Below are 14,904 nucleotides of genomic sequence, written 5' to 3' on the forward strand. Positions count from 1 at the left end.
ACAGACACTTCTGTGACTTATTTTAAGTGCCACATAGTATTCTGCTGGGAACAAAACACTAGATAAACAGTTTCTCTTTTTTTTTTCTTTCCTTGGCCAAGGTGGCAGTTGAACTCAAAATCCTAAGCCAATTTGAATGGTATGTATTATAGACATAGAATGTCAATATATGTGCAAAGCAATATAAAGCATTAGGTCAAGATAATCTATACTCCTACAAATGTTCTTCATGTAGAACTCTCAACTCTCACCATAGGATTTTCTTCCATGAGGGTCAATACATGTAAAAATAAGACACAGAGAGAAAGGATGCTGTGGAAGACTGATTTCAAGAAAGGTTGTCACACAGCATCTTTAAGAGAAGAATATAAGGAGATGAAGATATTGGGGATTAAAGAAATGTCCTGCCCTAAATCCATTAGGAGCTAGAGGATAAGATATGGATGGAATGAATTGTGATAGGCAGGCCAGGAGATAGATTCAGGAACTCAGCACAGACATTAAACCATGTAAACATGAAAGATCCTGATGCTGGTCAAATTTTGGAATTAATTAAACCATGGATCTCAGAGTCAGAGCAGTCTCTTTCCCCATTTATTTATCCATTTAATGATAAAGTTGGGCATAGTGTTCTTTGACTCCAGGGATGGAAAGAGACTTAATTAAGGTGACTGTAGCAGAGATGGTAAGATTCATGAAATGTTTTATTCGTTCCTTGCTTTTTGTAGCCACTGTGCAGTTAGATGGGGCCTGTAACTGACTCTGGCCAATGAAATATGAGTCTTCATCATTTCCAGGTTGAGGCAGCAAAGAATCTTGTGCAATTCTCTCTCTTGTCTGTCTCTTCATTCTTCATTCCATACTGAGCAGCTACAATGTTGTGGCACTCCTGGCAGTCTGGGTGTCTGAGTTACTGCATGGAGCAGACCCCCCTGCTAACCTACACTGGACACATGTTAAGAATGAGAAGAAGACTTTCGTTCTGTCATACCACTGAATATTTGGGAATGTTTATTATTGAAGCAGAATTTAGCATCTCTTGAACACTACAGTGAGCTAGAGAGTGGCAGAGATGAGAACAGAATTCAGGTTTCCAATAGACACAAATCCAGGGATGACATGTGAGGGGAGAAAATGAAGGCAGTTTCACTTTAAATCAAGAAAGCCTTTTTAATAATTTATTTACTCAATCATTCACTCATTCTTTAATTCATTTAAATCCATATTTACTGATAATCTGTGTATCTGTGCCAGGCTGGGGATACAAGGTGAATAAGTAAATTGTGTGACTGCCTTCAGGATGTTTAGTCTGGCCAGACAGGCAGACATGTAAGAAAGTAAACAGCATGCAGAGACATAAGTATTGTAGAAGTGCTGTGTGTATGGTGCTCCAGAACTATTGTTGAAACCCCAAACTCTTGCAAAGAGTCAGGCAAATTTTCCCAGCTCATTTGTCCTGAAGGGCCAAGAAGATGGAGAAGGAAAAGACACTCCAGTCAGAAGGAACAACACTTAATTGCTCAGAGACAAAAAGAGAGTGAGTTGTGTGGCTTCTCAGGAGAGGGAGACAAAGTTTGGCTCCTAATGAACAAGGAACTTGGATCTTATCTTTCAGACCATAGAGAACTACTAAAGGATTTTAAGGGAAGTTATACTGAGGCACCTGTCAGGAGTTTCTTGCAAGAATCCAGGTGTGTGGTGATAGGAATCTAAAAAAAAAATGGTAGCAGAGGGCATAGAGAAGCAGGAATATTCCTTTCTGTTCTATGGTAATTATTAAGGGGACTTTGGGCTACTACTAGGTTACATCAGAAAAATTTCTCCTCTTGGAGAATAGCCAAGACTCTGCCCAGCAGGCTTTCATGCAACAGGGCCCCAGGAATCATAAATGTAACATCTTAGAAATTCTGACATCTTTCTGGTTCCCTTCACCCAGGCCACAGTGACTCTGCAGGGATGGCCTGGAAATAATGAAGCTTGAGAAAGTCTCTGAAAGTAATCAAACGTTTTGTCTCCTGGTGCCATGTCCTGCTCATTAACTTATTGTGGAGATTCATTAATCCAGTGTAAAACTGTAATTAAAAATAATCTCCTTTTCTTGGAGAAGTGGAGAAGGAAGGGGTTTCAGAATAGAGCAGCAAATAACTAGGCCGATTACCACAGTCAGAACATGATGATAGCAATTCACCTTTCTCTCCCTTTCTGTAAATTTTTCTTTATTGGAGAAGCTGCAGACTTTTGCACTGAACAACTTTCTGTCACATATGTATATTCCATTATGGCTTTTTGATATCCATTCCTACTCTTGGACTCAACTGCTTTTCACACCCTCCCTGTGAGGCAGCTGGGAACCCCTTTTCACAGGTAAGGAAACTATGGTCCAGTACATGTGGAGATAAGGTCTGCACAAGACACTAGAGTACTGTTCCCCTTAGTGTCAGTGAGGGCCCATTTTGCTTTATCAAACTGGTACCCCAAACTCAACTGTAGCACCACTGGTGCTGCAAAGTAGGCATAGGGACCTGAAGCCTTGATCCATGGTGCACATGTATAGAGGCAGAATTACCACCAAATGCCTATGGAAAAACATGAGCTGCAGGGTCAGGGAGACTTAGTCCGAACCCTGCCTCTATCTACCAGCTATGTGGCCTATAATAGTCACCTAAGATTTCTGGGACTCAGTTTTCTTATAATAAAATGGGGTTATAATAGTTCTTATTAATTCAACAAATATTTATTGAGCATTGAGAGGCTGTTGTAGCTGCTGGGAATATAGCAGTAAATACAATAAATCCTCTCCCCTCATGGAGCTTACATTCTAGTGTATTAGGTGGGGTGACAGGCAATATCTGTCTTGAAGGGTTGTTTTAAATAAGATAACTTAGCATAGAGTAGATGCTAAGGAAATACTCACTCTTTCTGCCTGCAATGTCTTCTCCACAAGATGGCTCCTGAAGAAAGCTATAGATTAGGGAAGTCTCCTTAACTTGTCATCTTACTCATTCTTTCCTTGTGGACACTCTCCCTGCTCCCCAGAGCCTACATCCTGTTTTGTTTTGTTTTGTTTTGTTTTGTTTTGCTTTGTTTTGCTTTGTTTTGCTTTGCTTTGCTTTGCTTTGCTTTGAGTGCTCCAGCCCTTTTAAAGAACATCCAGACATAGAAGTAAGATCAGCCCACTCCCAGGGATTTTACTTGCTAACAGGGACTCTAGTAAAGAAATGCTTGAAAGATGTGAAGGAATAAATCTAGAGCCTGGATATTCAGACTGTGTGACAGGCTCTGGGGATCTAGTTTGGATTTCCCTGCCTCACCTGCAAATTGCACCAAAACGGTGGGCATCTAGTGCTCAAGGCAGGTACTCTGTCATAATCACAAAGGAGCTGGATAGGATGTCAGGAGAGTCAGTGGTTTCCCCAGAGATTCTGTAAGTCCTAGGGGCTTCCTTGGAGGCCTCAGGGAGAGAAGAGAACAGGCCCAAGACCTCTGAGCTGGCTCCACTCTCTCACTCTTTACTCCCATCATTTCACCCCCAAGAGCAGCAATTTTGTAAGCCAGAGTTTCAAAAGAATTCTAATGAGACCCTACAGCTCTAGTTTCCAAGCCAACTTTTCCCATCCTAGATTTTGAGCTTCCATCTGACATCCAACTGTTGCAGGGAGTATAGTCACAAAGTCACAGAAGGCAGACTGGAATCACAGCTTCCACCATGCATAGTAGGGTCCTCGGGTCCAATCCATTTCCAACATTGGGTTATTGTGAACTCCTGACATCTTCCTTAGAGGTCAGGAAATGCCCCCCACTGCAGTGGAGGTAGAATTCTACTATCAGAGAACAAAGGCTCTCATTCCCCAGGGAAGCTCAGATTAAAGATGAAAGAAGCCCTGGGAGAGGGTGCCAAGTGCCAGTGATCCTTTCCCTGAGTCCAGCAACAGATTAAGGAGACAAGGGATGAGCTCCTGACCTAGGAAGGAAGTCAGGGAAAAGGGAAGGGAGAGGAGACACCTGATGCCCCAGAGACAGAGGCCACTTGCTTAACACTTGGGTCCTGATAAGAAGATTCCCCTGGTGTCTGTGGAAAATTGACCTCCTCAAATTTGTCCCACATAGCATACTTTAATTAATGAAAGATTCATTTAGTATCCAGATGTGCCCAGATCAGCTGGGCACGGGAACATAGAAAAACGCAGCAGACACAGACACTTCTCTTGATATCAGATCTTCACAAAAGACAACAGGAACTTGGGGACAGCAAAAGATCAACTGGGGATCTTTATGAGATGCCCTCTGGTACCTAGGAAAATTGATTAAACTGCTGTGAGGCTCTAAGAGCCCCTGGAAAGAGAAAATAACCAGAATAACCATAATTGAGCAGCTATGCACCTGATCCTTACCATGCATGATCATGCTGGAATGTCACAAAAATCCTGTATGAAAGATACTACCATTGCTATGATTATTGCCATTTCACAGAAGAGCAAAATGAGGCCTCAAGGGACTAGAAAGTAGTCCAAGGTTGCCTAGTTATGGATGAAGGGAAAAGCATCAAACTGAGATATACTGCTTCACAGAGGCTCAAAAATATGATATGAAAGATATAAAAATCAAGACCACTTTGTTGAACCCCAACAATAAATACAATGGGGTCATTCCACAAGGGAAAGAGGTTGATGCAAGAAACTAACACAGCTTGAGCTCTACCATGTGCCTGGCATTACACAATACTATTCACAAGTACTATGTCACTGAACCCTCCCTCACCCAGCAACAACCTGAAGTAGGCATTCTAATAGCAATCAAAATCTTAGAGTGGAATTTGCCTATGACCAGAGATTCAAACCTAGGTTCAACAATCCAAACCAAGATTTTTATTCCTCACTGGTCACCTTCTGAAGAGAAATCAACCTTGTAGAATAGATGAAAAGGATGGGGATAGGGATGAAGAGTCTGGGGTGAAGAGAGAAGGGAGAAAGGCCGGAAAGAATTTTATCTATTGTCCTAAAAGCCAGACAAGCATTGAAGCCTTCCTGAGATTTGGCTAAGGTGGGCTAGGTTGGGGTGGGCAATGCAGTAAATGAGAGCTGTTTGCTTTCTCAGACCAAACTCCTCCCTTGGCTAGAAGGTTGGCCATAAACCACAAATGACTCAATGGCTAAAGGCAAAGCTCTTTTGAAGGCACTGCTATCAAACAGCTTAATTGCACCAGGCAATCCCTGCCATTCCTTCAATAGATAAATAGCTGCCACAGAAGGCATTAATTGGAATGGCTTAAATAGCTGCTGTTTATTTACTGTCACAGGGAAGGCTACTGTCTGAGCCTCCAATAGGGAAGCCTGGCTGGATCTCTTCCCACCCCCACCCCCATGCCTCCCCGCCCCATCCAGCCCTCAAGCCCCTCCTTCCCTCCTTTAGGGAGCGGTGCCGGATCAGCGTTTTTATTTTATGTTGCCTGATTTATCTGTTCTGTGAAGCTTTCATTTCAACTTGGAGAATGTTCAAAGTAAAGCTCACCCTGTTACAGACTTAATTGGACCATATTTCAGTCCCAGTGCATCTGTTCAGTGTGGCTTCCTTATCCTGGGTCCATAAACTTTTATTAAGTTATATATCAGGGAATATACATATATATTCCACTAACATGTTTGGGATCTTTTTTCTCCTCCCCCCTTCCTTTTCTTTTGTTGTTTTTATTTTCACCACAGGGGAGGAGTGCTGATGGACCCAGAGGGACATGGAATAGAACTTACTCTATTTCCCTATTTTTGTTTAAAACAGAAAGGACAGGGTCACATTAACCTCAATTTAGTGCAGCGACTAGATGTCAGAGTCGGGATTTGCTAATTTCCATTCGGTTTATTGGGTGTGTTTGATATGCTAATTTTCAACACCCGCCTCCCCAACCCCTCCAGGAAATTTGCCTTTCAATAGTGCAGCTCTTGGGGGAAGGGGAGAGAGATAAGGGAAATGGGATAATTTTGAAAAAGAAAAGAGACTAAAGCCTTAAAGTGGAGCTGTAAAAATGGCTCCCTCAATACTGTTTAGTAATTTGAAATATCATTTTAAAGTAGATGCAAAAGTACCATGCCACCTGGAGGGGAAACATACCTCTTGCCTCGGCCCCTGGTTCTTGCATTTGACAGTCTGGATTGAAGGCTGTGATTGATAAACCTGTTACTGATGTCACATTTGCTCTAGTATGCTGCAATAAAAGTTCTCTTTCTTGAAAGTGTCTTGGTCTACCCTAGTCCCCAGATTGAGATGTTGCTGAGTCAAGCCATAGAAGATAGCAGAGGAAGGTTTTCCCAAAAGAAACTCTGGAAAAACATTTGAATATCAGAAAGTACATGGAGTGGCAGGATATAACAGTAATGACACTCACCAGTTACGTGTGATGAGAACTTCATGCTTTCCAAAGTGTGTAGCAAAATTCAGATTAATCTTGCATCCATAATTTCTGTGTTGGTACCCACAGAATTTTATTTTTTTAATGCTTATTTATTTTCAGAGAGAGAGAGAGAGAGAGAGAGAGAATTAGTGGGGGAGGGGCAGAGAGAGAGGGAAAGAGAAAATCCTAAGCAGGCCCAAGACTGACAGTGCAGAGCCTGATGCAGGGCTTGATCTCACGAATCGAGAGATCATGACCTGAGCCAAGATCAAGAGTTGGAGGCTTAACCAACTGAACCACCCAGGTGCCGTGAGTGTCCACAGAATTTTAAGGTTCATCAAAATTCCCAAAACCAAGCCCAATCCTTTCTAACATCACTTTAGAACCTGTGTATCCATGTAGCAGTCAGCTAACTGGATTGGCTCCTCAGCTTCAGGTCTTGAGAGAGCATCACCTACAACACTACACTTTCCATCACCACCTGTGATTATTGATTTCATTGTTTTGTTTGGGGGAAGGAACACTTTGCCTTCCCCCCCACCCCAATAACACCTTGAGGATCCTTGCTTAACCATTCTCAGAATCTGGAGGAGCCTGCCATTCCCATTCCAGATTCTGTGGATGGTTAACTTGAAGACTCTTCAGTTAAAGATTGCAATAGAAAGAGAACAGACTGGGCAATCAAGCAAATCTGGGACTGAAATCCAGCTCTGCCATTAGTTGTGAAGCTTTAGACACAGTGTTTACCCTCCCTGAACTTGTGTGTCGTACATACAATTTAATTATTTTACAGGATGCCTTCAGGTTTAGAGATAGTGGATGTGAAAACATTTAGTGCAGAGCCTAACTCATGAATTTATTGTTGTTGTTGTTGTTGCTGTTATTATTATTACTATTTTAGTAGCAATAATATTAGGCCATTACTATTATCATCACCATATTATTTTGTTATTACTGTTATTATGTTGAACTGCTATTTTATTATTATATTATTATTATTATTATTATACACATGAAGAAACTGAACCAAGAATTTCACTCATCCAATGTCAAGCTTTAAAATTTTATTTAAAGTAAAAACATACATTGCACATATGTACATGGCCCCACACTAGGTATTGGAGATGATAGAAGGTGAAGGCAGAGTTGTTTTCACTTGAAAATTCTGGATCCAATTGGGGGAAGACTGTATGTGAAATGAGCAGAGGATGGGGAAGGTGGAGAGAAAGGAGCATCCTTCGTTCATATACAACTACCACATCACTAAGTGCTCTAAACAAAGTACATGCAGAATGTCTTAGGGGCATAAAGGAGTGTCTAACTGGGAAATGGAAAGGCATCTCAATAGCTGTGCTATTACAGATAGGTTTTGATGAAGCATGTGTTTACCAGACAGAAAAGAATGGCATTAAAAGTAGAAAAAAAATGATTTATACAAAAGCTTGGGGAAGAAGGCATATGATGTGTTATGGACTAGTTAGAAGTTCACTGTGATAGAAATATTGGGTATCTAAGTAGAAGTGGTTAAAACCTATTGTATAAGTTATTGCTGCTTAATAAATTATTCTAAAACTTAGTTTAAAGTAACAAACATTTATTATCTCACAACTTCTGTGGGTCAGAAACCCAAATGTATCTTGGCTGATGCCTCTGACTCTGGATCTTGTCTCTAAGGTTGCAGTTGAGGTGTCAGTCATCTTAAGGATATACTTTGGATTGATTCTCTTCCAGGCTCACTCATATGGCTATTGGCAGGGTTCAGTTCCTCACTAGCTGCTGACCAGAGACTTGTTCTGTTCCTTGCTATGTGCCTCTCCATGGAGCAGCTCACAATACAGCAGCTGACTTCATCAGAGTGAGGGAAGAAAGAGGGCAAGAGAGGAAGATAAAGCCATCAAGGTGAAAATCAAGGTCTTTTTCTAATCTCAGACATAATAAACCATCACTATTGCCATATTCTATTGGTTAGAAGCAGGTCAGGGACAGGGCTACAAAGGGGTGAATACCAGGGGCCACCTTAGAAATTTGCCTACCACACATAGGCTGGGGGAAGTTTGTGAAGGCAATTATAGGCTCAGCCAAGGAGCTTGTACTTTATTTTATGGGAAGCTACTGAAAATGTTTAAGGGCTGGGGAGTGGAGATATTGATACAATTAGATTTACATTTTAGATTGGATCACCAGCAGCATTTGAAGGAAGGACTCCATGGGAGAGATTGGAGATGAGGCCAGCCTGATGGGACTGCTTCAAGCAGGAGATGGTGGGGACTTGATCCAAGGCAGTGAGAGAAGAGGTGGAGAGGAGGGGTCAGGTTGTAGAGCATTTTGTAAATAGAAACAACACATCTGACTTGATTCATTGTAAGATGAGTAAGAGAAACAAATCAAACCAGGGTAGATAAACTGGGTACCTATCCCTATACAGAAACAATATGTAAGTACTTCTGGAGTAGGATTAAACAAGAGTTGTTTGGCTTTGGACTGATCCTTGCCCAGGTAATGGCAAAGTAGGAGCTAGAACTCAGGTAAATGTGCTGGTCTGTTCTCTGCAGCCTCCTACCATGTTGTTAAAGAGCTGAAAACTTTGGATGCAAAGGGTCTGGGCCCTAATCCTGGTCCCATCATTCACTAATAATGTGACCTACAATGAATTATTGCCTTATCTGAGTTCCTTTAGTGTAAAATGGATATAGTGCTGAAACTTACTTTAACAGATTATCATGAGGATTAAATAAAATAACCTATGCAATATGCTTAGCATAATCTCTGACACCTGCTAAGTATTAGCTGTTACAAATATTTTCAGGCACTGTGTAGGTATTTGCATTATGCTGGGGCTCAATTCTAGTATCCTTTAAATCTTACCTAGAGATGTGCAGAGTACTTTAACCACAGGTAAATTTGCCCTTAAATCCAATCCTGGCCCTCTAGGATAGCTGTTACATCCATAAGCAGTTAATTATACTTAGATGCTAGTTCCTGTTGTATTGCATTTCAGTGTTTTCTGCCTCCTGGAGTTTGGAATATACTTCATGCCCACCGCTGTCTTCTGCAAAGCAGAAATCTACAATACCTCTTTCACTATTTCTTTGCAGCACAGATCTCAGAGAAACTTATACATTGTAAGCAATGCCTTCTTTTTAAATTATTGACATATAATTGACATATAATATTATATTAGCTTCAGATGTACAGCATGATGATTCAATATTTGTATATAATGCAAAATGATTACCACAATGAGTCTAGTTAACATCCATAACCATGCATGGGTACATTTTTCTTGTGGTAAGAACTTTTAAGATCTACTCTTAGAAGCGACACCTTCTTTAAGGATCAATCTCTTTCTTTCTTCATTTATTCCACAAATTAAGGATGGACTATGTGCAAGTACCTTAGTATGTATGACTTAGGATACAATGGTGAACAGGACAAATGTTTCCTGAATCACGGGGTTTCCTTTCTAGTGGGAGAAGTGGAGAAGAAAGAAACTGTTAGTGCTAGGATGGAAATGAGCAGCAGTGAACAGTCAGAAGAGGGCTCTTTGAAAAAGTGACATTGAAGCTGAAGGATGAGAAATACTAGCCACTTAAATAGCAAGATGAGGGCATTGCAGGCATAAGGAAACCCCAAGTGCCAGGACTGAGGTTGGGATGGCTTGGAGTACTCCAGGAACTGGAATTAGGCCATAAGCAACACTGTTAATATAGAAAGGGAAAATGAGCCACATAGGTGATTGTGAAATTTTCTATAGCCAAGTTAAAAAAATAAATAAATAAACCGATCAAATAAACACATTTATTCAACCCAATATTGCCGGAGACCAGCTCCAGCAATCAGGGGTTGCCGAAGGAAGAACGGCATCAGTGAAAATAAAACTAAAATAAAAAACTAGAAAATAAAAAAAACTAAAACTAAAATAAAAAACTAAAATAAAAACAAAAAATAAAAATGGACACAGACAACAGCAGTGTGTTGAACTGGCTGATTTATTGTAGTAAACATGGCATTATATATGCTAGTGATTTCCTTGTAGCAGACGTCATCTATGTTTTTCTAACATTGCCTAATTTTGAAAATGTTCCTATGTGGGGCGCCTGGGTGGCGCAGTCGGTTGGGCGTCCGACTTCAGCCAGGTCACAATCTCGCGGTCCGGGAGTTCGAGCCCCGCGTCAGGCTCTGGGCTGATGGCTCAGAGCCTGGAGCCCATTTCAGATTCTGTGTCTCCCTCTCTCTCTGCCCCTCCCCTGTTCATGCTCTGTCTCTCTCTGTCCCAAAAATAAATAAAAGCGTTGAAAAAAAAATTAAAAAAAAAAAAAAAAGAAAATGTTCCTATGTATAAACAACCTTTAAGAAATAACATGGTGATTTTCCCTAATTTTCCAGCATACCCTTTGATTATACATTAATTTCTTACATTATTCCATTATGCATCTGCATTTATCTATAATCTACAAAGCATTTGCTTTGCTGTTCTCATGAAAGGCCTTCCATTTCTCAACACCTCGAATGGAACAGTTACAAGGACATGACCTCCTAACCACATGAGGCCAGAAGAACAATGTGTTTCCCTGGGTCCGAGGTGCCAGAAATAGGCTAAAAAGCCTTAGAAACCCATGCCTCATACATTCTCAGAGAGAAAATGCACCTAGGAACCAATGAACCATTCTGTAGCTTAACCGACTAGGTTCGGTCATCATTTGGAATGCCTCCGGGGGGCCAGGTGGGCCTAGGGTTTGAAGTCACCTGTGCCCAGAGATACACTCCTTAGTTGCCAGAGTGAGGCTTTCAAGTCCATGTGTCTCTCCTTTACAGGCCCTCTTTGCTGACAAATGCATGAGGCTATCCTTCCTGTAAGTAGAGGAGTCTCCATAGGGGATGGCAAGGGCTAAATGTAAGGCCGCACAATTTCTTGTGGAGCCTTATTTTCTTCCCTAACGGTACTTTTCCCAGGGGGCCTGCCGAGGGCAATTCCCCAACAGACAATACCCCAGGTAGTTTTAAGGCCAAATTACCTAAAAGCAGGAGTACAAGAAGCTTCACTGTCGGTGGGCCGCCCTGCAGTCACCAATCCGTCCACAGCCCGGGCCCTGCCACTCAGTCTGGGATAGCTCGGCTTCCAGCACAATATAATATATGTAATTTCTTGTAGCCACATTTAAAAAAAATAAAAATAAAATCTCAATTGTAACTAGACACAGTGCAAGCACTCAGTGGTCATACATGTCCAGTGGCTACCATACTAGACAGCACAGCCCTAGGTTAAGTGAGAGGGACATTACATGAGACAAGATTGAGAGGATAGGGCTAGTCATGCAAAGCCTATGGGAGTTTCTTTCTGAAGCATGATTTCTAGAGGGGGAAGAGAGAGTCAGGGGACCCAGGTAGGAGCTATTGTAATAGTGTAAGTGGGAGATAACAGGGACTTGAAGAGAAGTATTGTCAGTAATAGTAATAATAACTAACCCTTGCTTTTAGTGTCCTAAGCCCTTCACATGGATTCATTTATTTAATCCTCACAATGACCCAGGAAGGTGCTATTTTATCCTATTTTTCAGATGAGAAAGTGAGGTAAGGATAGGAGTGAGACCTGGATTTAAAATGAGGCAGTTCTTAAGCTCTTTTCTTGGCCACTAGGTTATGACACTTCTCTTTTTTAAATTTTTTAATGTTTATTTATTTTTGAGAGAGAGAGAGAGAGAGAGAGAGAGAGAGAGAGAGAGAGATTGCAAGTGGGGAAGAGTCAGAGAGAGAAGGAGACACAATCCAAAGCAGGCTCCGGGCTCTGAGCTGTCAACACTGAGCCTGATGTGGGGCTTGAACCCAGGAACTGTGAGATCATGACCTGAGCTGAAGTTGGACACTTAACCGACTGAGCCACCCAGGTGTCCCTGACACTTTTCTGACATAGACAATAGGACTCATGTGCTAGGCATATTTGGGGGAGAACCAGTGGGAAAGGCTGATGGATTGGAGGGCACACTGAGGAAATGGAGGGATCGAAGAGGACTCCAAAGTTTCCTATTTAAGTGTTCTGCTGGATGGAGATCCTTTTGCTGTGTCACAGAAAAGAGAGGACCTTAAGAGGAATGGTGTTGGGAATAAGAGCTGATGCTATAGATGTCTATGGTGATGCCTAGAACAAGACAAATGGCGATGCAAGATAGTAGTTGGATGCATTGCGGAGAGGGGTTCACTGTGCTCTGAAGATAGACCTTTGCAGCCACCGGAAGGTAAAAGGTATTTTGGGAAAGGATGAGCTCATTTAAGAGAGGATTAGAATGAAAAAAGACTATAAAGGGCCCAACACCAAACTCTGTAGGTCTTCCAAATGTAGAAGTGGGGAAGAAGAGCTGAAGCAACCAGCCTGTGGAGCACAGCCATGTTGTCTTTGCTCCCTGCTTATTTCCATGTGCTATCTTTCCACTAGATAGTCTTCCTTTTCTCTACCTGCCAACCTCTCACTTGTTTAAATCCAGCTCAGAAGTCATTTCTCTAGAGGCTTTCTCATACTCTCTGAGGTGAAGCTGACCATTCTTTCCTTTATTTGTTTCCAAGGGCTGTCTCAACAAATTGCCACAAACTGGTTGGCTTAAACAACAGAAATGCATTGTCTCACAGTTCTGGAAGCTGATACTCTGAAATGTGAATTCTGACAGGTTCAAGCTGCCTCCAGAGACGCTAGGGGAACATTTCAGTTTCTGGTGGTCTCAAGCACTCCTTGGTGTGTGGCAGCATGGCTCCAACCTCTGCCTCTGCCCTCACATGATCTCCCTTCTGTGCCATGTGTATCCTCTGTGTCTCTCTTATAAGGACACTTGTCATTGGAGTTAAGGTCAACTCCAATAATCCAAGATAATCTCATCTCTAGATCCTTACTTTCATCACATCTGCAAATATAATTTGATAAAAGGTTGTTATTTATTAAAAATACCAAGTAAGGGGGGCGCCTAGGTGGCACAGTCGGTTAAGCGTCCGACTTCAGCCAGGTCACGATTTCGCGGTCCGTGAGTTCGAGCCCCGCGTCAGGCTCTGGGCTGATGGCTCGGAGCCTGGAGCCTGTTTCCGATTCTGTGTCTCCCTCTCTCTCTGCCCCTCCCCCGTTCATGCTCTGTCTCTCTCTGTCCCAAAAATAAATAAAAAAAACGTTGAAAAAAAATTTTAATAAAAAAATACCAAGTAAGGAAAACACTCACAGGTTCTGGGGTGAGGATGTAGACATATTTTCCTAAGGCCACATTCAACCCACTGCCCATCCTCTGAGCTTACTCTTCTCTCTGTACTTACCTGTAATGCAGCAAGTAACGGATGCACATAAGGGTTTCTATTCCAACCAGAACATGCCTTCTCAACACTTTCTCTCCCAAGGGAGAGAAAATTGGTTGAGGAGGGAGAAATTACTCTTTTTTATGGATGGGTACAGATATACATACAGTACATAAAGTAATATATAGTATTCCATAGTATTGAAATTTCATGGTGGGGGGAATACTAGGGGAAAAAGTCTCAGTAGGCCCTGCAGACAGGAGGTAGAGTTGATAATGGGGGGGGGGGGGAGTGTGAGAAACACTGAACTAGAATATTTTTCCCAAAGGTAGTTACCATGTCATGTTCATCTCTGTATATGTCACATACACATTCCCAGCCCCTGCACGCTCACACTCACATTCCAACAGCACCAGCATGAGGCTAAGAACAGTTCCGGCAAATTAACAACAAACAGATTTGCCTCCCGCATGTTCTTAGATGCTTCATTTAAACTTTGACTGCAGTGGCCATTGTAGTCACAGGGTAGAGGCAGGTCTAAACCTACCTCACCCTCCAGTTAATCTACCCTCTGTCTCTGCCTGCACCCATACAGTGGAAGTATTTTGAATTATGGACTTTAATAGGCTCTATTTTACAGCCAAAGCCACAAAGACTAACAATTTGAAATGTCACTCCTGCAGCCATCACTCCCTTCAGAGCTCTACATATTTAAACAGAATTTTAGTTACCAGAAAGCCTCATCTTTAGAGAGAGGAGGGAGGGATGGGGGTGGGAAATCGACTGACTTAATGTTTTATCAAGAGGAAAAGAGTGTGGAAAGAGGTTTGCTGAACATCAAACGGGCTCCAGTGTGGTGAGTTTAGCAAGGCAGAGAGCAGTGCAAATTGGAAGATTTAAAAGTCTGAAGTTTAAACATCGCTTTTGTTTTCCCAAGCTTTAGATATTAATAACACTATTGTGCAAATTATAAGTCTTCCCTTTTTAAGGAGGCAGGGAGGAAACAAACATTTGCATAAACCAATTGATTGCAATTCTGATGGCAGACATTTCCTAGTCCCCTTCCCTCTGCGCCATCTCTCCTGGTCCAATGAGGCACATTACCTCATTTAAGTGGGGCCCCTCCTGGGCTGCACTGGGCAATTTGAAACTCTCACTACCTTTCTCCTAGCATCTGTCTCTTTTGTTCCTTCTTACAGGTAACTGCAAATGCCCTGGTCCGTGCCCTTATTGCCATTTTTTTCTGAAATGCAATT

Source organism: Felis catus, chromosome B1 (assembly GCF_018350175.1).
Source record: "Felis catus isolate Fca126 chromosome B1, F.catus_Fca126_mat1.0, whole genome shotgun sequence".
In the NCBI taxonomy this organism is placed as follows: Eukaryota; Metazoa; Chordata; class Mammalia; order Carnivora; family Felidae; genus Felis; species Felis catus.